Source organism: Schistocerca nitens, chromosome 5 (assembly GCF_023898315.1).
Source record: "Schistocerca nitens isolate TAMUIC-IGC-003100 chromosome 5, iqSchNite1.1, whole genome shotgun sequence".
Taxonomy (NCBI): Eukaryota; Metazoa; Arthropoda; class Insecta; order Orthoptera; family Acrididae; genus Schistocerca; species Schistocerca nitens.
In genome coordinates, this window is record NC_064618.1 from 196,342,553 (window position 1) to 196,367,205 (window position 24,653).

Consider the following 24,653-nt stretch of genomic DNA (forward strand, 5'->3'; position numbering starts at 1 on the left):
GAGCACTATGGGACTCAACTGCTGAGGTCATTAGTCCCCTAGAACTTAGAACTAGTTAAACCTAACTAACCTAAAGACATCACAAACATCCATGCCCGAGGCAGGATTCGAACCTGCGACCGTAGCGGTCTTGCGGTTCCAGACTGCAGCGCCTTTAACCGCACGGCCACTTCGGCCGGCTAATTCTTTACTCTGCAGCACAGTGTGCGTGCGATATTTTCAAACTTTCCGACTGGTTAAAACTTTGTGACCCCAGGAAATAAACACTGAACACCGCCTTTCAAATACAATTTTCTTATCTGCTAAACAATATTTGTAATTGGCTTTCCCCCTTCTACATTGAACCTATAATAATAAAACTGAGGACCAAAATGATCTGTAAATTTCATGTTTTCGACGAAAGTGACCCATAATGGGCTAAATATTCTAGTGTCTTTACTGCTGTATGGAATTCATTGATGTCTAGAATCTCCATTGCAGTACATGGTGGATAGAAAGGCATTGCGAACCAAAATATTCTTAACATGCAAAATCTACTAATAAATTAATATCTTATGCTGGTGGTCTTCTTTGAGAGGTTATATCTCAGTACCAATTTACTGTGCTAATTTTATACAGCAGCTTTACAATTGCCAGTGTCAGTATTTTAAGAATTACTAAACTACAATTAAGCGCCAAAGAGACTGGTATAGGCATGCTCATTCAAATGGAGAGATATGTGAACAGAGAGGATACGGCTCAGCGGTCGCAACACCTGTACATGACAAAAAGTGTCTGGAACAGTTGTTATATCGGTTACTGTCGTTAGATCAGTTACTACTGCTGAAATGGCAGGTTGTCAAGATTTAATTGAACTTGAGCGTGTTGGTATAGTTAGTGCACGAGCCATGGGGCACGGCATCGAGGTGGCGATGAAGTGGCGATTTGCCCGTACGACCATTTCACTAATGTACCGTGAATATCAGGAATCCGTTAAAACATCAAATCTGCGATTACGCTGCTACCGGAGAAAGATCGTGCAAGAACGCGACCTACGACGACTGAAAATCGTTCAACGTGGCAGAAGTGCAACGCTTCCGCAAATTGCTGCATATTTCAATGCTGGACCATCAACACGTGTTAGTGTGCGGTTCCGATATGGGCTTTCGGAGCCGGAGGCCCATTCGTGTAACCTTGATGACTGCACGACACGAAGATTTAGGCCTCGCCTGGGCTCGTCATCACCAACATTGAACTGTAGATGACTGGAAACCTGTTGCCCGTCTCGTTTCAAATTGTATCGAGCGGATAGACGTGTACGGGTATGGAGATAACCTTACGAAACCATGGACACTGCATGTAAGCAGGAGGCTCTTGAAGGTGGTGGAGCCTCTGTAATGGTGTGGTGCGTGTGCACTTGGAGTAATATGGGACCCCTGACACATCTAGATACGGCTCTGACAGGTGACACGTACGTAAGCATCCTGTCTGATCAGCTACATCCATTCATGCCCATTGTACATTCGGAAGGACTTGGGCAATTCCAGCAGGACAATACTACAGCCCAAACGTCCAGAATTGCTACACAGTGGCTCCAGGAACACTCTTCTGAGTTTAAACAATTCCGCTGGCCACCAAACTCCCCAGGCATGAACATTATTGAGCATGTCTGGGATGCCTTGCAGTGTGTGTGTGTGTGTGTTCCACCCCTCGTACTATTACTGATTTATGGACAGCTCTGCAGGATTCGTGTTGCCAATTCCCCCCACCAATACTTCAGACAGCAGTCGAGTTCATAGTACGTCGTGTTGCGGCACTTCTGCGTGCTCGCGGGGCCCCACACGATATTAGGCAGATGTACCAGTTTCTTCGGCTCTTCAGTGTATTACATTTATTGAATAGTAAATACCATTTTGGTTCATGCATTTCCTTTGCTTCCCAGTGTGACTCAAATATGCAGCTGATCTCTGCTTGTTGTGGTACCATTCTGTCGGTACACCTTTTCCGTGGCCACATTTATCGCACGGCCTTACTCAGGAATAAATCAGCAGTTACAATTATCATGTTGCACGTGGTGCTTTTTCCACAAGCTGCGACTTAGTCGCGAATGGAACAGTGGTAAAGAAATGATAGATCAAATTCCTTTATTTCACGTCTGTCATCAAACTTTAGGTCCGCACACTACCGGTTTCGGTCAGCAATGATAATTTTATCTGCAGAAAAAGTACGAAGAACACAAATACAATTTTTGGATGTCTGCAGCGTAAAACGTAAATTAGACCATGGTGACAAGCATTACTGAATTCATGTGAAAATTATGCGCCTTAAATATGACGAAGAATACCTGTTTTAAGAACATGCTCTGATGTGTAATGCAGCCATACAGGTATCGTCAAATGATTGTAAGGTGGCCGTATTTGAGCGTCTTGTAAAGAGTCTCAGAAAATGAAACGCCTACTCGGTCCTTATGATTTTATTTATGTTGTTGCAACCAGTTTCGGCGCTTCAATGCACCATCATCAAGCTGTAGTTGATGCGGAAGGGGTTTACACGATCCCTATACATATCGCATCAGTGGCCAGCATTACTGGTTACACAGACTATCTGAAAACTTTGGTGTCACCACTCTAGCCAACTTGAGTTGATTGTTAGGGTGCTGACACCAAAGTTTTCAAAAAATGGTTCAAATGGCTCTGAGCACTATGGGACTCAACTGCGGAGGTCATTAGTCCCCTAGAACTTAGAACTAGTTAAACCTAACTAACCTACGGACATCACAAACATCCATGCCCGAGGCAGGATTCAAACCTGCGACCGTAGCGGTCTTGCGGTTCCAGACTGCAGCGCCTTTAACCGCACGGCCACTTCGGCCGGCCCAAAGTTTTCAGACAGTCTGCGTAACCAGTTATGCTGGCCACTTACGGGATATACAGGGTGTTACACAAAGGTACGGCCAAACTTTCAGAAAACATTCCTCACACACAAATAAAGAAAAGATGTTTTGTGGACATGTGTCCGGAAACGCTTAATTTCTATGTTAGAGCACATTTTGGTTTCGTCAGTATGTACTATACTTCCTCGATTCACCGCCAGTTGGCCCAATTGAAGGAAGGTAATGTTGACTTCGGTGCTTGTGTTGACATGCGACTCATTGCTCAACACGTTAGTGTTCATCACGAACGTGGTTTTGCAGTCAGTGCAATGTTTACAAATGTGGAGTTGGCAGATGCCCATTTGATGTATGCATTAGCACGGGGCAACAGTCGTGGCGCGGTACGTTTGTATCGAGACAGATTTCCAGAACGAAGGTGTCCCGACAGGAAGACGTTCGAAGCAATTGATTGGCGTCTTAGGGAGCACGTCTCTGTATGGAGAGTGCTACGGGAGAACCAGTTGTTTCCGTACCATGTACAGCGTGTGCAGGCACTATCAGCAGCTGATTGGCCTCCACGGGTACACTTCTGCGAATGGTTCATCCAACAATGTGTCAATCCTCATTTCAGTGCAGATGTTCTCTTTACGGATGAGGCTTGATTCCAAATTGTAAATTTTCACAGTCAACATGTGTGGGCTGACGAGAATCCGCACGCAATTGTGCAATCACGTCATCAACACAGATTTTCTGTGAACGTTTGGGCAGGCATTGTTGGTGATGTCTTGATTGGGCCCCATGTTCTTCCACCTACGCTCAATGGAGCACGTTATCATGATTTCATACGGGATACTCTACCTGTGCTGCTAGAACATGTGCCTTTACAAGTACAACACAACATGTTGTTCATGCACGATGGGCCTCCTGCACATTTCAGTCGAAGTGTTCGTACGCTTCTCGACAACAGATTCGGTGACCGACGGATTGGTAGAGGCGGATGAAGTCCATGGTCTCCACGCTCTCCTCGCCTCAACCCTCTTGACTTTAATTTTTGGGGGCATTTGAAAGATCTTGTCTATGCAACCCCGGTACCAAATGTAGAGACTCTTCGTGCTCGTATTGTGGACGGCTGTGATACAATACGCCATTCTCCAGGGCTGCATCAGCGCATCAGGGATTCCATGCCACGGAGGGTGGATGGATGTATCCTCGCTAACGGAGGACATTTTGAACATTTCCTGTAACAAAGTGTTTGAAGTCTCGCTGGTACATTCTGTTGCTGTGTGTTTCCATTCCATGATTAATGTAATTTGAAGAGAAGTAATAAAATGAGCTCTAACATGGAAAGTAAGCGTTTCAGGACACATGTCCACATAACATATTTTCTTTCTTTGTGTGTGAGGAATGTTTCCTGAAAGTTTGGCCGTACCTTTTTGTAACACCCTGTATATGTATGGATCGTGTCAACCCCTTGCTCATCAACTGCAGCCTGAAGATGGCGCATTGAAGGGCCAAAACTGGTTGCAACAAAATAAAAAGTTTCATAAGGATGGCTGTAGGCGTTTCATTTTCGCACAACAGTAAACGGCCGTGTCCCAAAAACCTCCTGTCAGAAGGTTGGATATACAAAAAGTTACAAGGATTCCGTCCTATAAAGAGCATGACCAACATTGTCAAGTAGACCTATTACTAACCCTTGCAGTTAACTTCCATCTTAGGTGATATGCTTCTACACAGAATGGCCGAAGCCGCGTGTCCGCTGCCTCACTCAGCGGTCGAGGACAGACAACGGGCCGATGGGGATGTCTCAGGGCGGCAATAGCTGGTTCTTGAAGAGACGCACACGTCGGGCGGTAGTCGAAACACGGAACAGTGTATGAATGCGGTCACTGACCAGACTGAGGGCTGAGGGCCGAGTTTTACGAGGGGCGTATATACTGCATGAATGGCGAGAACTGTTCTATAATGGCCGGTGCAGGCTGCCAGGCACCGTGTAGTTCGCCGACGCAAATTCTTTCAAACAAGACTGTGACGATTTGGAAGCGGCAGGCGACAGGCTGGCGCCTCAAGCCGTCAGCTGTTTTGGCTCGGACGACGGACCTGTTCCCACAAAATTTTGATTCCCAGATTCCGTATTGGCACTTTACTTAAATCTTTGTAGGAGGAATGCTTTCAGGAAAATTTTACGGAAACTTGAGTGTGATTGGCCGGAGCCGTATACTTTGAGGGGGAGGGAGTGCGCACAATGGTTTCTAAACTATGATTCGTTCGCCCGTACCTAGCGGTGGGGTAAAGAGAGGTGAGCTGGTGAGCCGGTAGTTTTAGCTAAGGGGATTCGTGTTTGACCTCTGCAAGGTGCGGGAGACCATGTTTCAGCTCTCAAAAGAGCAGGAACATTCTCTTGTCTACGCTGCCAAGCGCACAGAATAATTCTGTTTTAGCCTCCGGTGCGACGCAGAACTTCTGTCTTAGAGATCAGCTAGGGCACTGTATTTTGCTGTACGGTTAAAGACGGTGCTGCACTCCCCCTCGCTCTGGGTGTCCTCTTCTGTCTGGCATACAGTTCTTGGGAGCGCTTTCCTGTTATTCTGCCTTGTGCTGGGAGTGCGTGTCTTAAGATTGTTATTGACAGTAAAGTGACAAGATTCAGATTTCGTATATAGAGCAGTCTGCTAAGGTCTCAGGTTTCAGGTCTCACCACATTTATGGGTCTGCAGCTTCGTCACCAACAGCAGTTACAGCGAGTGTTACCACATGATTAAACCAGCTCGTTTGTGGTGTGGTGATATAACCAAAGGTACCGGATTCGTAAGGCAGATAGAGATTAAATTGTTGGAATCACGTATAAAGGTTATTCCACTGAGGTTACAAGCCAGTCAGTCGATTTCATTAGCTTCCTCAGGTTTGTGGTGCGACAGACGAAGTCAGTCATATGGTGTAGCACTTCTCAGATCACGTTTTCCACCTTCGGCAGAAGCACATAGAAATATCCAAATATTAGCTAATTCCATTTATTTTACCATTGTTTAATATCACATAACATGTACTGTTTCTTATTTGTGTCGGTAAATTTCTGGGCTTTTATTTAAAATTAATTGTATAGTGAACACTAGAATTCATCCTTCCAGTAGCACTGGCGAAAATCACGCTTGCACCAAACCAACGCGTTACGAGATCAACATTAAATCAACGTCAGCATCGTCACACACATATATAAAATACGGTATGTACTAGAGTCATCTTATAACAACACGCGTCTGTTCAAAACAAACTGCCGCACAGTAGCCACAAAATATTTGTCTCGAAAGATCACCAGATGTCACTACTGTAGGTGTAAACACATTCTTCAACGATATGGCTGTGGATGTAAAATAAAAATAATACAATTGGTAAAGTCTTTAGCGTGCTTACTAAGTGCATAAATCATTACAGCAATGAATAGTGTCAAACAAAGCAAAATAGGCATTGGGTACAAATTCTCTCTGCCCACTGGGCACTTCTTCTGGCTGTTGTTTTTTGGCTTAGTTAAGCCAAAGGTCTTCTAAGGAGTTAGAGCACTGTCTTTTTGCACCCTGTGAATAGTACTGGTACTATTCACAATGCTTCACATAAAGGACCAATTTCTGAGAAATGGAATCCCAAAGCAGTTTTGTTACGTGTTTGTGAATGCTCCTTAAACCCTACGTTAAACGATCGGCCAGTTTAGCCGACGTAATATTTATCACAGTGATTACAATCAAGCATGTAAATCCCTTTGTCATCAAATTTGTCGTAAGCCGTTTTTGGTTTATGATTTACTCGCTGTTTTAGGGTGTTATTAACTTGAAGACTATATCCAACATTAGAATTTCTGAAACATTACTCTACATGCTGGGACATTTTGCCACGAAATTTCATTGTAATGGTTTTCTTTCATACGTTCGTTGTTCATTCTTTTTTCCGGGTCAGTGTGCGTCTGCCTGCTGTTATTTATACGTTTTCATAACCTGTTGTAAAGGCGCTTGTCATCGTTTACAGAATCCCATTAGCAACTACAATTTTCTTTAAATTGCTGAGTTCTTTGCGTATCTCGCTTTCGGGCAAAGGTGGACGAAGAATCCAGTGAATCACTGAGTTGAAAAAAGCTTTTCTAAATCGTGGAGGATGACATGAACTAGCATTAATGATACAATCTGTACATGTAGACTTCCGAAAACCGAAAAATACCGTAGTAATGAGAACTCTATTAAGTATCTTGACCTTACTATTAAGAAAGTTGACAACAAACGGAAGTTTTAGACTTTCAGAAATTCTACGTATACAGGTAGTATCATCACTGACAGTTCATGCCAGCCCCCACGATCTACTTGTTAGAGGAGCTTTCAATTCATGAAGCGAAAAAATAAAACACAACAAAACTACCAAATGCGTGCTTTGCTTTGTCTGACAGTGGTCTACCCTAATCACTGAACGCCTCTCTTATATATATATCTTGCCTACGTCTTTACCTAGTACAGAATGCCTTACGTATTTACTTTGTTTTCTTAAGACTGAGCATACAACTCTAGTGTCTTCTTGTCCCTTGTTTTGTCGTGGAACGGCGTGTCGCAGGATACGAGGGGTCCTCTGGTGGTTAAGTTCCTCTGACGACACCTCGCCTATGAACTCTGGTGGTCAGGCAAACAGGGGAGTCTTGTTATTTACTAAAGTCTGTTCTCATTCATTTGGCTTTTTTCGCTACTTTTTTTAGCATTTTTGTATCATACTGTGAACTCCAAAAGCTTGATCTTATGTTTATTATTATAATTGGATTGAAAATTCGCCACAAGAGCGCATCAGTATTAGTGTCACTTACCTGTTTTCTTTTTAACAATCTAACTTTGGTCGTGTTTAAGTTTACTCAATTTTACTATTGTAATGATATACGCCTGGTAAGTCCGATACAGACTTTACCGATTGCACTCCTATTTTATATCGTATAATTACACTGAAGCGCCAAAGAAACCGGTACAGTCATACGTATTCAAACACAGAGACACATAAACAGACCAAATACGACGCTGCGGTCGCCAACGCCTATATAAGACAATATACGAGTATGACTGGAGCACTTGTTAGATCTGTTACTGCTGCTACAATGTCAGGTTATCAAGATTTAAGCAAGTTTCAATTTAGCGTTACAGTCGGCGCACGAGCGATGGGACACAGCATCTTCGAGGTAGCGATGAAGTAGGCATTTTCCTATTCGACCATTACACGAGCACGCCCTGAATATCAGGAATCCGTTAAAACATCAAATCCCCGGCATCGCTGCGACCAGAAAAAGATCCTGCAAGAACGGGACCAACGACGACTGAAGAGAATCGTTCAACGTGACAGGAGTGCAACCCTTCCGCAAACTGCTGCCGATTTCAATTCTAGGCCATAAACAAGTGTCAACGTGCGAACCATCCAACGAAACATTATCGATCTCGGCTTTCGGAGCCGAAGACCCCTGGTGTACCCCTGATGACTGCACGACACAAAGCTTTACGCCTCGCTTGGGCCCGTCAACATCGACATTGAACTGTTGACGACTGGGAAAATGCTGCGTGGCCAGACGAATCGTGTTTGTATCAATCAGATAGACTCTTAGGGGTTTGGAGACAACCTCTTGAGCCCATGGCCCCTGCATGTCGGCAGGGGACTTCAAGTTGGTGGAGGCTCTGCAGTGATGTGGGACGTGTGCATTTGGAGTGATACGAGACCCGTGTCACATTTACATACGAATCTGACGGGTGACACACATCCTGTTTGACACACATCCTGCCTGAAAAGCTGCATCCATTCATGCCCATTGTTCGTTCCGATGGAATTGGGCAATTCAAACAGGACAATGGGAGACCCCACACTTTCAGAATTGGTACAGAGTGGATCCAGTAACACTCTTGCGAGTTAAAACACTTCCGCTGGCCACCAAGTTTCCCCTAAAATGAACATTTATGAGTATATTTGGGATGCCTTGCAACGTACTGTTCAGAGGAGGTCTCCACTCCCTTATACCCTTACGGATTTATGGACAGCCCTGTATGATTCAAGGTAACACAGTTTGACGCAGGCGTTCCAGTTTCTTTGGCTCTTCAGTGTATATCATTGAAGAATGTGTGCATAGCAGCAACTTATAGAGAGCTTGTGACAAATATTTTGTGGCTACTGTGTGGTAGTTTGTTTTGAGCAGCAGTTCTGTTAACAAGATTGCTTTGATATGTCGAGTATATATATATATATATATATATATATATATATATATATATATATATATATATATATATATATATAAAAAGCTCCGTCTTTAGGCAACAAGTGGCCCTTCCGGGACCGTCCGGCCGCCGTGTCATCTTCCGAGGAAGATGCGGATAAGGAGGGGCGTGTGGTCAGCACACCGCACTCCCGACCGTTAGGACGGTATTCTTTGACCGAAGCCGCTACTAATCGGTCGAGTAGCTCCTCAATTGGCATCACGAGGCTGAGTGCACCCCGAAAAATGGCAACAGCACATGGCGGCGGGATGGTGACCCATCCAAGCGCCGGCCACGCCCGACAGCGCTTAACTTCGGTGATCTCACGGGAACCGGTGTAGCCACTGCGGCAAGGCCTTTTATATATAGATATATATATATATATATATATATATATATATATATATATATGACGATGCTGTCTCTGATTTCATGTTTATCATTTGACGATGTCATTATGGCTCCATTACATGAGGACATGTTTTTAAAATAGGTATGCTTCGTCATATTTAAAGGCATAAGTTTCACAAATGTCGGTAACACTTTTCATCATGACCTATTTAATCGTTTTTCTCTCGTTGCGCTGCAGCTCTGAAGATGGTCACCGCTGACTGTAACAGGTATTGCGAGGACCTAACAAGTTTGTGATCGTAGAAGTGAAATAAAGAAATTTATTCTCTAGTAGTCTTTATGGTCCATGAAATACGTTTCCACTAACACAGCGAACAACGCTGGTCGAACATCCGTTGTCAGAAATTGGTTGCTTTTTCCTTTCCGTAGATGAGTCTAGTTGATCTTCGAATACTCGAGTATACTAGCAGGATATATCCATTCTTCTCCAAGAACTGATGGTTTCATACCTAATCCAGTTTATTTGAAACGGATTTTTATTTTGCTATGACTGCGTAATAAAATCAAAGAATTTTTTATATCTTGATAACTATTTCATCAGCGTTTTTGACAATCTGTTTCATGTACCTCGCAAATACTGTGTGTTCATAGGGTTTACATTCGCATGATACTTTTGTCGCAATATTGTGCCATGACTAAAAAAAGGTAACATGAAGATATTTAGACTCCAGATACAGCATGCAGTCTTTGCTGAAAACTTACAACTGACGAAGATGCAAACAACGTACTTTCAAGAGTGTGGCCTTTCTGAGAAATCTGAAGTGCTATTCAATAACGATGATGTTGATTCGTGGGGCCTCAACATTGTGGTCATCAGCGCCTATAAAAGTTCCCGGTCTTTCCGGTTCCAGTCTCGCATGATGATGAGATAATGAGGACAACATTCACACCCAATCCCCGGGTGGAGAAAATCCCCACCCTACCGGGAATCGAACCTGGGACCCTGTGATCCAAAGGCATTAACGCTAGCCACTGGAATACGAGCTGCGCACGTGGCATTTAATACTAATTTGAAAGAAATTTTATTACATGCGTTCGATCCTCATAATTTCGTCTGGCTTGAGGTACATTAGAGAAACAGAATATGAATGTGCACACCTATTCAGTGAAACTGAGGTACTAATTAATGGAGTAATATCAAAACACGCGTAGAACCATAGAAATACAATGATAAAACTGCGATGGACAAATATATATTTTTAACTCTCCTTCTAAAATCCGTATGATGTTGTGTAAGAAGAAAGCCACTGACATCTCGAAAAAAGAGTTAAGCGTTTCATTGAATGATTACATTCGATTTTTCTCTTCTTTCATTGGGATGTTATGTTTTCTTGAGTGACGTGGCTGTCTCCAAATTACCATAGTAAGAAAGACTATAACGTTCGCTACTGTTTGGGATATTTCAACTGCAACTCTATATTCCTCCAAAAGATTGGGTAATCTAAGATATGCGTCGTCAAAAGCAAAGTTATTGACCACAGTAATTCATGTTGTATGCAGATAGCTGGCACTTTCATGGACCGCTGCGCTGGGCTTGTGGATGCTTGTACGAAAATACTTCACTCCTGGAAAAAAAAAGGAAGATGATTGTTCCGTGCACGCAAGTTTTCCGGCATACGCCAGTTATCGGTCGATCGGGTGCTTTTTCCTGATTTTGGCCTGGGATTTACCTTGTTGAGAAAGACGTGGGCTATCGAAAACTCGGATATAGAGGCTTTCGCAGAACCAACAGGTGGGAGTTGTGTTTACGTCTGGAGACAGTGCGAAGGACTGTTGTATTGTCTTGTGCGGGATACGGCGCTGCAGATACTAGCTGAGGAACGTCGTAAGGAGATGGCAGATACTGGAATGGGCGGTTGTCGTCATGTGACACTCTTATTGGATAGCAGTGTGAAATTTCCCAAACGGAATCTGATCGTTAATTTGCAAATCATGACATAGACTTGATTTTATGGTGATCATCCCAGCGTTTGGTCATTAAGCAGATTTTGATATTTCTGTCGCCAAGGCACTTGTGTTTAGTGGTGTTTATTTGACTGTGAGTTGGACTGAGTGCATTTAGATCTTCAGCCAGACCTGTTAAATTGTTACAAGCCTACTGAACCTTTACTGACCCGAATTAACGTATCGGCAGGTCGAGCGTGTTGTAATCCTATGCGATGAGTGACCAGATCTGAATTTTATAAGTATTGTAATACATAAATTTTTTGTTAAGTGGAGAGAACAGTTAACGCTTAAAGGTGTCTTACTATGTGGGCTGATATATGTCAATGTCAGTTCATATATAATTCTCTTCACCGTGTGCATTCGGATTTGCATATTGTACCACTGAAATTTTGTGTTCTACTTGTTTCTGTTGTAGGCAGACTTGTGTGGCTCGTCATGGTTACCGTACTATTCAATGTAACGGTGCCTGCGTCGCGCCGCTGAAAATGGCTACCTATATTATGTACGTCAGTCAAATTTTTTGGTACAGACCACGATTCTAGGCACTCCAGTCTGCAACCGCGCGACCGCTACGGTCGCAGATTCGAATCCTGCCTCGGGCATAGATGTGTGTGATGTCCTTAGGTTAGTGAGGTTCAAGTAGTTCTAGGGGACTGATGACCTCTGATGTTAAGTGCCATAGTGCTCAGAGCCATTTGAACCATTTTGGAAAAGGAAGAGAGGAAGTCTCGAATGAAAAGAGAGAAGGGGAGGAAGGTAAGGTCAGAGGAGCGACGGAAGATGTGGGCAGAGAGGAGGGGCGTAAGAAATGGACGAATAGTGTGAAAGGTGGAGGTGGAGAGAAAGGGGGAGTGGAGAGAGGAAACTGACAGATAAAGGTGGGAGGATGGAATGGACAGACGGAAGGTGAGAAGGTGGACACTGAGACAGGAAAGTTTTAAATATATGTGTCAAATGCATACACAAGCGAAGGCTCAGGGAATTGTCTAGTAACTACAAATCACTTCAGATCGCTCACAGCGCTACTAATAGTAATGGAGGAGACACTGTTTTGCGCCACAGTTTCTTCTCAATGTTTCTTTGTTGATTCAAAGAGTGATACTCATTCTGTAACGGCTCCTTCGAGAAAAAAGGAATATGTCTGTTGTAGGGTGCAGCTTTCCCTAGCTCTACAGAGCCTGATACCCAAATGCGCCAGGCCCCTGGCTCAAAGACTAGCAGAAGACAGCATTTTCCTTGCAAAATGTAGCCATCTAATTACAGTACATTCCCCAATGATTAAATATATCTTTCCGAGGTTTATGTCAGTGAGATTTATTCTGATTTTAAGGAGACCATACCCTGCCTGTGTCACATATGTTAATCTAGGTAAGTACACTCCTGGAAATTGAAATAAGAACACCGTGAATTCATTGTCCCAGGAAGGGGAAACTTTATTGACACATTCCTGGGGTCAGATACATCACATGATCACACTGACAGAACCACAGGCACATAGACACAGGCAACAGAGCATGCACAATGTCGGCACTAGTACAGTGTATATCCACCTTTCGCAGCAATGCAGGCTGCTATTCTCCCATGGAGACGATCGTAGAGATGCTGGATGTAGTTCTGTGGAACGGCTTGCCATGCCATTTCCACCTGGCGCCTCAGTTGGACCAGCGTTCGTGCTGGACGTGCAGACCGCGTGAGACGACGCTTCATCCAGATCAATGGGGGACAGATCCGGAGATCTTGCTGGCCAGGGTAGTTGACTTACACCTTCTAGAGCACGTTGGGTGGCACGGGATACATGCGGACGTGCATTGTCCTGTTGGAACAGCAAGTTCCCTTGCCGGTCTAGGAATGGTAGAACGATGGGTTCGATGACGGTTTGGATGTACCGTGCACTATTCAGTGTCCCCTCGACGATCACCAGTGGTGTACGGCCAGTGTAGGAGATCGCTCCCCACACCATGATGCCGGGTGTTGGCCCTGTGTGCCTCGGTCGTATGCAGTCCTGATTGTGGCGCTCACCTGCACGGCGCCAAACACGCATACGACCATCATTGGCACCAAGGCAGAAGCCACTCTCATCGCTGAAGACGACACGTCTCCATTCGTCCCTCCATTCACGCCTGTCGCGACACCACTGGAGGCGGGCTGCACGATGTTGGGGCGTGAGCGGAAGACGGCCTAACGGTGTGCGGGACCGTAGCCCAGCTTCATGGAGACGGTTGCGAATGGTCCTCGCCGATACCCCAGGAGCAACAGTGTCCCTAATTTGCTGGGAAGTGGCGGTGCGGTCCCCTACGGCACTGCGTAGGATCCTACGGTCTTGGCGTGCATCCGTGCGTCGCTGCGGTCCGGTCCCAGGTCGACGGGCACGTGCACCTTCCGCCGACCACCGGCGACAACATCGATGTACTGTGGAGACCTCACGCCCCACGTGTTGAGCAATTCGGCGGTACGTCCACCCGGCCTCCCGCATGCCCACTATACGCCCTCGCTCAAAGTCCGTCAACTGCACATACGGTTCACGTCCACGCTGTCGCGGCATGCTACCAGTGTTAAAGACTGCGATGGAGCTCCGTATGCCACGGCAAACTGGCTGACACTGACGGCGGCGGTGCACAAATGCTGCGCAGCTAGCGCCATTCGACGGCCAACACCGCGGTTCCTGGTGTGTCCGCTGTGCCGTGCGTGTGATCATTGCTTGTACAGCCCTCTCGCAGTGTCCGGAGCAAGTATGGTGGGTCTGACACACCGGTGTCAATGTGTTCTTTTTTCCATTTCCAGGAGTGTATTTGACCCATTTCTGAAAAAACTATTTGATGCAGGACCTTCATATTTTTAATGTTACATGACGCTAATACAGTCAACTGTACCAAAATCTACTTTATTCATTTTATAGTTTTTAAGAAATACTTTTTTAAATTTATTAACAAAAAATATTAAGTTTTTCTGCAAGAAATATTTTCTTCTGAAGTTGCTAATAGAAGAATATTAATGAATTTAGTACCAGAGGTGGCTTTTTATGTTATGCAGAGTCTCTAAAATTTTCATTTATTTATCTATGATAGTTTCCGATATAATGGGGCATATGTACTGAACATTTTAGTTTGCAGGATATTGACTTTAAAGAAAAAACTTCAGAAATTTGTTACTTACAGTTAATTAAAACAGTCCTGCTGCATATGATGGTTCTTCTTTGGCCTCTAGCAGGTCTTCCAGCTTCTTTTTCACCTTCCTGGATATTTGTCTTGCTTTCTTGGCCGTATTAGATGCAGACCTGTCTGAATCGACTATCCTCATTTTATCGCAGTGTTGCAGCCCAGTGATAATATTTTCACCAGGATTAATTCCCAGCTTTTTAAGTACCCAACAGCTTCCAGTATTACCACAATTGAACGTAATAACAGCATCATGAACTCCTTCTTTCATTGAATGCATACCTACAAATATAGTTTTAGGAAGGCAGTTCCACATTATGCTGTTGAAACATTTGATTGGGTTATGTGTCTGCCCATGCAGACATTTCCTTAGAAGGTCAAGATGAGCCAAGTCTCTCAAAATAGGTTTAATTGCTGTAATAACAGCAGCAGGAAGAGAATGCTGGTGAGAATAAGATTCTCCAGTTGCCTGAGACCTATTGTATTTGCACCACAAATTTTCTCCTGATGGACGCAATTCATGATATGGCTTATCATCAGTAGAGGACTTATAGAAGAATATGGCCCAAATATCTCTCTTCATTGCCTCCAGATTTTCTTTATTTCTCCTAATTGCCTGCCCATAATATAGCTGCAAGTTTTCTATTTCAGTTTTAGTTAACTGACCCTGTCCGGTCAACAATTTTCCACCTTCTTTTCCTCTCAAATCGAAAGATTTCTCAGTTTTGTTCACAAACGTTTTTCAACATGGCCTTTATTTTGCTAATAATGGCATCTCCATATGGGTTAGAGTTCACCACATTTTTGTATGCCTTACTGTCACCATCGCCCAAATATTTGCTGTACTGTGCACCTCCTGTTTCTAAGGAGCGATGAAATATTTGGTGTACTCCTCTTGTTCCTCTAAAATTAGCCACACAGTTGTGTTCTTTATGTTCATTGACTTTACAACATTTGCTATATTTAGACATTATCTCCACATCTAAAACTTTACCGGTGTGTACACTCGTGGCAGTCACTACTCCATTCAGAGAAGTATGTCCTCTTTTGTGCCAACTTCCATCAAGTGCAACTGCAACATCCGAACAATCATAATTTTCTTCCACTGCTTCCCTAGCAACCAGTTTTATGCTTTCCTCACTGACCTCACATACAACTTTCTCTAATATTGCAGTCAGTTTTTCAAATTTACTTTGTGGTTGATGTAAGCTCATCACTGAACAAAATATTCTCCATGCAGCCATGCCCTTGCCAATGCATCGTAAGGTATAAACTAATCTGGTATTGATTTCACAAGGGCCACTTGTATCTCGTTTTAAAGAACTCATAAATGAAATCACAGCTGAGCATTTAGTGCAAATTAAATCCAAAGCAACTGCTAGGCCTCTTCTCCCACTGGCACACTCACAAATTTTCACACTCTGTGACTCACAACACTGTCAACATTTTACAAATTTAGAAATTACATCTGATAATATTCTCAAATTTATAATAAAGTTACTGCACCCCTTGTCACTTGCAGTAAATTCGTTGTAACTCTCTTGAAACGGTGAGAGCTTCTTTGATGATGCACGTCTTGAAGAATTACAATTTGAAACATCGTCGCCAGGCGACATAACCTGCTGTACAGAAAGCTTCGTAAACTTGTTTCCTCTAAATTGTCGTTTCTTGAAAATGCCTTTACGTTTCATCATCTTTAACAAACACAGCAAAACATACGTAAACGAGCTCTGCAAACGCAAGTATAACTACTACTTGCAATCACAGTTGAACAAAATTAACCGCTTGTTTGAAATCCTGTTGTTTACGAACAGCAGAAGCAAAAGAATACCGACCGTTGCATTCCAAGGATAGCCAACACACTAGGGAATATAATAAAAATCCCACACGTGCAATTTAGGGGATATAAATATCTAAAATATATGGAGAAAATTGGGTGACAGAAAAGTTGGTGTGGCACACTAGCACACGTGGTAAGAAAATGCTCTTTAAATACTGGAAAAAATTTTTTTCAGCAAAATACTTTTCAGAGTACTTAAATAAAACTATAATCCATCGAAATATGATGAAAACCGAAAATCGAGTTTTTTTCGACCTGAACCACGGTGTGTTCTCATTAAATTGATAACTAAGTAGATAACTCTGGAATTGTGTCACAGGAGGAAAAGTATTTGGAAAAACAGTTCAGAGCATTGAGATTATATGCTGAATTCAAATAACAGGGAAACAAGGGCAATGGGGTACAGCTGAATACAGTCAGCTGACAATGAGGGAATTTGACTAGGAAATGTGGCAATGAATGTAGTAGACGAGTTTTGCTTCCTTGGCGGTAAATGTCGACTTAAAAATGATTAAAGGATCGTGATAGTACACGGAATCCAAGTAATCTTACTAGAAAAATATGATTATGGTACCACAGGATATAAATTTCATTTTGGGAAGTCTTTTGTTATATTTATGGTTACAGCGTAGCCATATAAGAAAGTGAAGCGTGGTTAATAAACAGTATAGACACGAAGAGACTGGAATAAACAGTACAGACAAGAAGAGATTGGAATTTTGGAAATCTGGAGCTGCAGAAGAATGTTGAAAATTGTGATTCGCATACAAAAAGACACAGAATCAAACTCGGTGAGAAAGAGACTTCACAGAAAGAATGGATAGATTAATTGGACTCTTCATTAAGCATAATAATAGTTAACTGATGTAGATAAAAGTGGAAATATAAATTGTAGAACGAGACGAATGCTTGAATACAGTAAGCAGGCTGCGAGATATATCATGTACCAACAGAAAGCGCTGTTGCGGTTGTTTGACGCATTTTTTAGGCTGTGCAGAGCAGATATCTCACTTCTGCATTGATAAGGCGTTTGCATGCCTGTGAGCTTGACAAATGTATTAGTGTTCAAAAAGAAATAATGACAGAAGCCACTCCATGAATTGTACATGGTGTATTTTTCTCTGTTTTCTATGACTATAAAACTTTTTCATGTTAAAATAAAATAATTTCTTAGTTTTGTGTTGATATCCGTCAGTGGTAACCGGATCTAACTGTGACTGATGTTCGTCTTCTAACCCGACGAATAGGTTCCTTTCAATCCTGGACTTCATTAATTCTTAAGTGTGTGACCATGAGGAACGAACAAGAAGATGGTAGTTGGAACTTCCAAGGTACAAATGAATGTAGGGTGCCGTAGCAATGCCGATATGAAAATAGTTGTGTGGATAGCATTAGCAAACATGTCTTCAACATAAGACTGTACACTGCATTCCATACCATAGTACGTGTACTTTACAAAGCTATGAACCCAGATTCCTTTTTTTTTATATATATAGATCCTGACTGTGGCTGCAGGATGGATCATTAAATAAATTTAGTATCTGATTCTAGCGCAGGGTTTCCTTAACATTTTCTCTGACAGAAGCCTTTGAGAATCCTGGTACTTTCGTGGAACATGTAACATACTTTCAAGTTTTAAAAAAATTAGTAAAATTTCAAAAAAAGAGAGATTTGTATATCCAGTGATCACTTCAATTTAAAATCATAAGTAATAACACATAAATCAAAATAAAGTTTTTAAAATAAGAAAATGTACTTCAAATGTATTTAGTAATTACTTTATTTTTTCCATAATACTTAACAATAAAGTTAAATATTTTCTGTGGCTTCAGTGATTATTAAATTGAAAATCATCTAGATGTCAGGTACAACAGAGCAGAAAGTTGAATTTTAACATCGGGTGTGGCGTCAGTCGGGTTTTTGAACTTTGTCTTCATTGCAGCATAATTAGAGTCGTCCTTAATATACACGGAAATAAAGCATTAAGAACTTGTTTCGATGAACTCACATTCTTCTGATAAATTAGCCCAGAAATAACACAATGGCACATCTTCGTGCTTTGGCTTTAAATTAGTCACACATAAGGTCGATTAGTATTTCATAGTCTCTCACACTTAAGAATGTTGGCGGAACTGTTATGTGAGGGGTTCTCGAACCCACGAACTATTTCACCAAGCTTTGAAAAATATTTCAGAAGAGATTTGTCCAAGATGTAACTGATCTATAAATAACTTATGAACTCATTGAGCTATGTTAAAACTATTTTTGGTCAAACATACACATAAAGTGGGACAGCAATTACAATATGGCCTCCTTACATTATGATTAATATGAAAATTGTTTCTAGGACTGATGAAAACAAAAATATTAATTTTGTCTCAAAAGACGCAATTCTTGTCTCCTGTATTAAAGATATTAACATTGCACGCTATCAATGACCAATTAATTTCGTTGCACTTTGTAATAATGTCTAGTAGATACGTGAGTTTTGTTAACCTTGAGGCACATCTTAAAAATTCGATAAAACAGGAATTATTTCGCACATTAAAGAAGGCCAATAACTCATAACAAAGCTATATGGCTTTTCCTCTGGGTAGCCATCTCACATCTCGATTTAGTAATAGTGCACTGTCTTCACAACCCACCTTATCACAAAATATTTTAAACTATCTGGACCACATATAGCCGAAGTTTTACAGTGTTTATCATTTTTAACACTTCATCCTTAAGATATTTTAAATGAATAGGAATTTTTTTTCTTGAACTCGCCTATGCAAAACGCAGTTACTGCTGATGGCTCTTGTACCTATCAGCAGTATACGTGACATATCTCCTCCGGTTTTTCTTATTGTGGTTGAAACAATTTTCGTGCAAATGTTAAAAAAAGTTCTCCCCACCGATCTCATATTTTATAATTTACTCAATAATGCAATTGAATATATCTATCTTCTCCTGCTGTTTCTTATGTAGACATGCGCTCATGAGTAAATGGGCGTCCGCTTTTTTTATCAAATTTATAATTAACAAATACTGGTAGTTCAGCTGTATCTGTAGATTTATTCATTTGCGTACTAACTGCAAAGTCCAAGTCGATGGCTGCAGAAAGCACATTGATGTGTCGTGATACAGCACAATTAGATAATTATATCAAATCTATGTTCTTGTCAGTCTGCTCGTTCATCATGCATGACACTATGTCTTTTATGCATGGCTTCACCATTAAAAGCAATGCAGTAACTTACACGGTATGATATTTGGGTTACATTTTGATTTAAAGTTTTTGCGTTACTAATTATTTAATGTTTAGACTTTTCTGTTGAGTTATGCTGTCTTTTTAAAATGTACATATCTTTTGCTTTGTGATCGTCATGCATTGTTTATAGGTGTCTATCAAATTTAGCTGGAGTCAAAGAACTGTTCACAAGTTTTATTTGACTTATCACACACACTGAAGTAGGAGCATCTTACTCACTAGTACACGCGAATCCAGGTGGCTCCCATTGTACAGGGTTCTAGTTCTCTAATATTATCTTGTGAAGAAATGCCGGTTTGTTTATCCTTTTCTCCTTCAGTGATAGATGTATCAGTTGAATTGCCACAACTTCCTTTCCTCAAAATTCCCCTCTTTAACCATAAATATATAGATACCTTTTAACAATATAAAAATTATAAAAAAAGAAAAAAAATGTAATCTCTTCTTTAAGCTTTGAATGATACATTCACAGAAGTAATAGACCTGTAACTTGTTAGTGCCATGCTGAAGTTCGGTCTCAAAGCACCGCAGGGAGTGGAGGGAGAACATGGCCGATGCATAGTGTACGGACGTGAGAGCAGTACGTTAGTATGTTTGTTTTTCAGTGGTGACCATTCAGGCGTGCACCCGCCTCACCAACCCCGGCATAAATAACAAAGGAAAGTAACAAATCTCTTCAAATTCTATCGCACAGGCGTGAACGTTAAAGCACAACCACTACTTTATTTATTTCTCAGTTGATGCATAAATCACAATTCGTCACGCTAGCGCTGCATCTGTTAGATCACTGAGGTTGGAAGCAGTCGGAAACATGAGACAGCGGATGCAAAGTGTACCGACTTGTAGAGACACGTGCAACGTTCAAATTCGGAACTTCACGCTGTCGACAACTTTCTCAGCCTGTAATCCTGATCATCTACATGAGCAAACCTCCGTGAAACTCCGGTTACAGGATACAAAGATTTGTCATGTATCATGAGGTGTGCTGTCGTTTTGACATTAAATCCATGTCTCACGTGCTGCTAAATTGAATTTGGGAATTAAAATAGGAATCAGTCAGTCAAACAGTGAAAGTTATACATAATATGACTAAATCACAGGAGAATAAAAAACGTGAATCAGCTAGTCTACTTTTTCACTCTCCGGTGAGATGATTCATCTTGAAGAGTTCTTCGGCCACGTTCACGATCAGAAGCTAAGCAATGGACAGTGATAAAATATTACAAATTAATGTTATTTAATAAGTAATGCTCCAAAAAGTAAACTGTTCAGTGGGATGCATCTGGAAATATGGCAAAGTATTTGGTGATTTCTTTTTTTTTACATGATTTCAGGTAACCATAAGTCACTTTTGTTCCCAAAATTCTGGAATTTACGCCTTTGGGTATAAATTTCAGTCCCAATTACATTATTTAAAAAAGTCAGGAAGCCATTTTAAACGACGAGTCCGAGTTTAGATGCGTACATTTCAGTTTGCCAGATCCGGTTCTCATACACCGGTATACATTTCGCATACTTCTACGGTAAAATTATAAGCAAATGCAGACTACTTAATACTGGGGTATGGATGATGTTTTGTTTTATTATCTACATTGGATGACCTACTAACAGTTAATGTTCATTATTTCAAAGCTTTTATTCAGAGTGATAAGCTCGTGGAGTACCGTATTGTGAATTAGACCGAGTGAATCAAAATCTCCAGTACCCATTCATCGTTGTCATGACATGTTCAAACAACAGGAATTATATCTCAATGGCACGTATGAATTCAAGCAAAAATATATACTGTGAACATACATAGCTGTTGTCAATCCTACACAATATATGAAAGAAATATAAATAAGAAAGATCATTTGTCACTCTCACCCCGACGTTAATTTACGTTAGTTCGGATCAGTTTATCAGTACCTCACCTTCACTTGTACCGATCACAAACAAGGCATCGAAGCTCAGCTTAGCAATGCGAATACATTGGAGTGTGAACTAAGTCCCACGGATTAGTTTTCTCTAGTATTTAGATTTCCAAATGCTAAACACCCCGCCATGAACCATGGACCTTGCCGTTAGTGGGGAGGCTTGCGTGCCTCAACGACACATATAGCCGTACCGCAGGTGCAACCACAACGGAGGGGTATCTGTTGAGAGCCCAGACAAACGTGTGGTTCCTGAAAAGGGGCAGCAGCCTTTTCAGTAGTTGCAGGGGCAACAGTCTGGATGATTGACTGATCTGGTCTTGTAACACTAACCAAAACGGCCTTGCGGTGCTGGTACTGCGAACGGCTGAAAGCAAGGGGAAACTACAGCCGTAATTTTTCCCGAGGGCATGCAGCTTTACTGTATGATTAAATGATGATGGCGTCCTCTTGGGTAAAATATTCCTGAGGTAAAATAGTCCCCCATCCCCCATTCGGATCTCCGGGCGGGGACTACTCAGGAGGACGTCATTATCAGGAGAAAGAAAACTGGCGTTCTACGGATCGGGGCGTGAGATGTCAGATCCCTTAATCGGGCAGGTAGGTTACAAAATTTAAAAAGGGAAATCGATAGGTTAAAGTTACATATATTGGGAATTAGTGAAGTTCGGTGGCAGGAGGAACAAGACTTTTGGTCAGGTGATTACAGGGTTATAAATACAAAATCAAATAGGGGTAATGCAGGAGTAGGTTTAATAATGAATAAAAAATTAGGAGAGCGGTTAAGCTACAACAAACAGCATAGTGAACGCAGACACGAAGCTCACGCCTCAGTACAGTAGTACAAGTTTGTATGCCAACTAGCTCTGCAGATGATGAAGAGATTGATGAAATGTATGATGAGATAAAAGAAATTATTCAGGTAGTGAAGGAAGACGAAAATTTAATAGTCATGGGTGACTGGAATTCGACAGTAGGAAAAGGAAGAGAAGAAAACGTAGTAGGCGAATATGGATTGGGGCTAAGAAATGAAAGAGGAAGCCGCCTGGTAGAATTTTGCACAGAGCATAACTTAATCATAGCTAACACTTGGTTCAAGAATCATGTAAGAAGGTTGTACACATGGAGGAACCCTGGAGACACTAAAAGGTTTCAGACAGATTATACAATGGTAAGACAGAGATTTAGGAACCAGGGTTTAAATTCTAAGACATTTCCAGGGGCAGATGTGGACTCTGACCACAATCTTTAAAAACTGAAGAAACTGCAAAAAGGTGGGAATTTAAGGAGATGGAACCTGGATAAACTGAAAGAACCAGAGGTTGTACAGAGTTTCAGGGAGAGCATAAGGTTACAATTGACAGTAATGGGGGACAGAAATACAGTAGAAGAAGAAAGGGTAGCTTTGAGGAATGAAATAGTGAAGGCAGCAGAGGATCAAGTAGGTAAAAAGACGAGGGCTAGTAGAAATCCTTGGGTAACAGAAGAAATATTGAATTTAATTGATGAAAGGAAAAAACACAAAAGTGCAGTACGTGAAGCAGGCAAAAAGGAATACAATCGTCTCAAAAATGAGATCGACAGGAACTGCAAATTGGCTAAGCAGGGATGGCTAGAGGACAAATGTAAGGCTGTAGAGGCTTATCTCACGAGGGGTGAGATAGATACTGCCTACAGGAAAATTAAAGAGACCTTTGGAGAAAAGAGAACCACTTGCATGAATATCAAGAGCTCAGATGGAAACCCAGTACCAAGCAAAGAAGGGAAAGCAGAAAGGTGGAAGGAGTATATAGAGGGTCTTTACAGGGGCGATGTTCTCGAGGACAATATCATGGAAATGGAAGAGGATGTAGATGAAGATGAAATGGGAGATATGATACTGCGTGAAGAGTTTGACAGAGCCCTGAAAGACCTAAGTCGAAACAAGGCCCCGGGAGTACACAACATTCCATTAGAGCTACTGACAGCCTTGGGAGAGCCAGTCCTGACAAAACTCTACAATCTGGCGAGCAAGATGTATGAGACAGGCGAAATTCCCTCAGACTTCAAGAAGAATATAATAATTCCAATCCCAAAGAAAGCAGGTGTTGACAGATGTGAAAATTACCGAACTATCAGTTTATTAAGTCACAGCTGCAAAATACTAACGCGAATTCTTTACAGGCGAATGGAAAAACTTGTAGAAGTCGACCTCGAGGAAGATCCGTTTGGATTCCGTAGAAATGTTGGAACGCTTGAGGCAATGCTGAGCCTACGACTTATCTTAGAAGAAAGATTAAGGAAAGGCAAACGTACTTTTCTAGCATTTGTAGACATAGAGAAAGCTTTTGACAATGTTGTCTGGAATACTCTCTTTCAAATTCTGAAAGTGGCAGAGGTAAAATACAGAGAGCGAAAGGCTATTTACAATTTGTACAGAAACCAGATGGCAGTTATAAGATTCGAGGGACATGAAAGGGAAGCAGTGGTTGGGAAGGGAGTGAGACAGGGTTGTAGCCTCTCCCTGATGCTATTCAATCTGTAAATTGAGCAAGCAGTTCAAAAAAATGGCTCTGAGCACTATGGGACTAAACTTCTAAGGTCATCAATCCCCTAGAACTTAGAACTACTTAAACCTAACTAACCTAAGGACATCACACACATCCATGCCCGAGACAGGATTCGAACCTGCGACCGTAGCGGTCGCGCTGTTCCAGACTGTAGCAACCCCGGCCTGCGAGCAAGCAGTAAAGGAAACAAAAGAAAAGTTCGGAGTAGGTATTAAAATCCATGGACAAGAAATAAAAACTATGAGGTTCGCCGATGACATTGTAATTCTGTCAGAGACAGCAAAGGACTTGGAAGAGCAGTTGATTGTAATGGACAGTGTCTTGAAAGGGGGATATAAAGCGAACATCAACAAAAGCAAAACGAGGATAATGGAATACAGTCGAATTAAGTCGGGTGATGCTGAGGGAATTAGATTAGGAAATGAGACACTTAAAGTAGTAAAGGAGTTTTGCTATTTGGGGAGCAAAATAACTGAT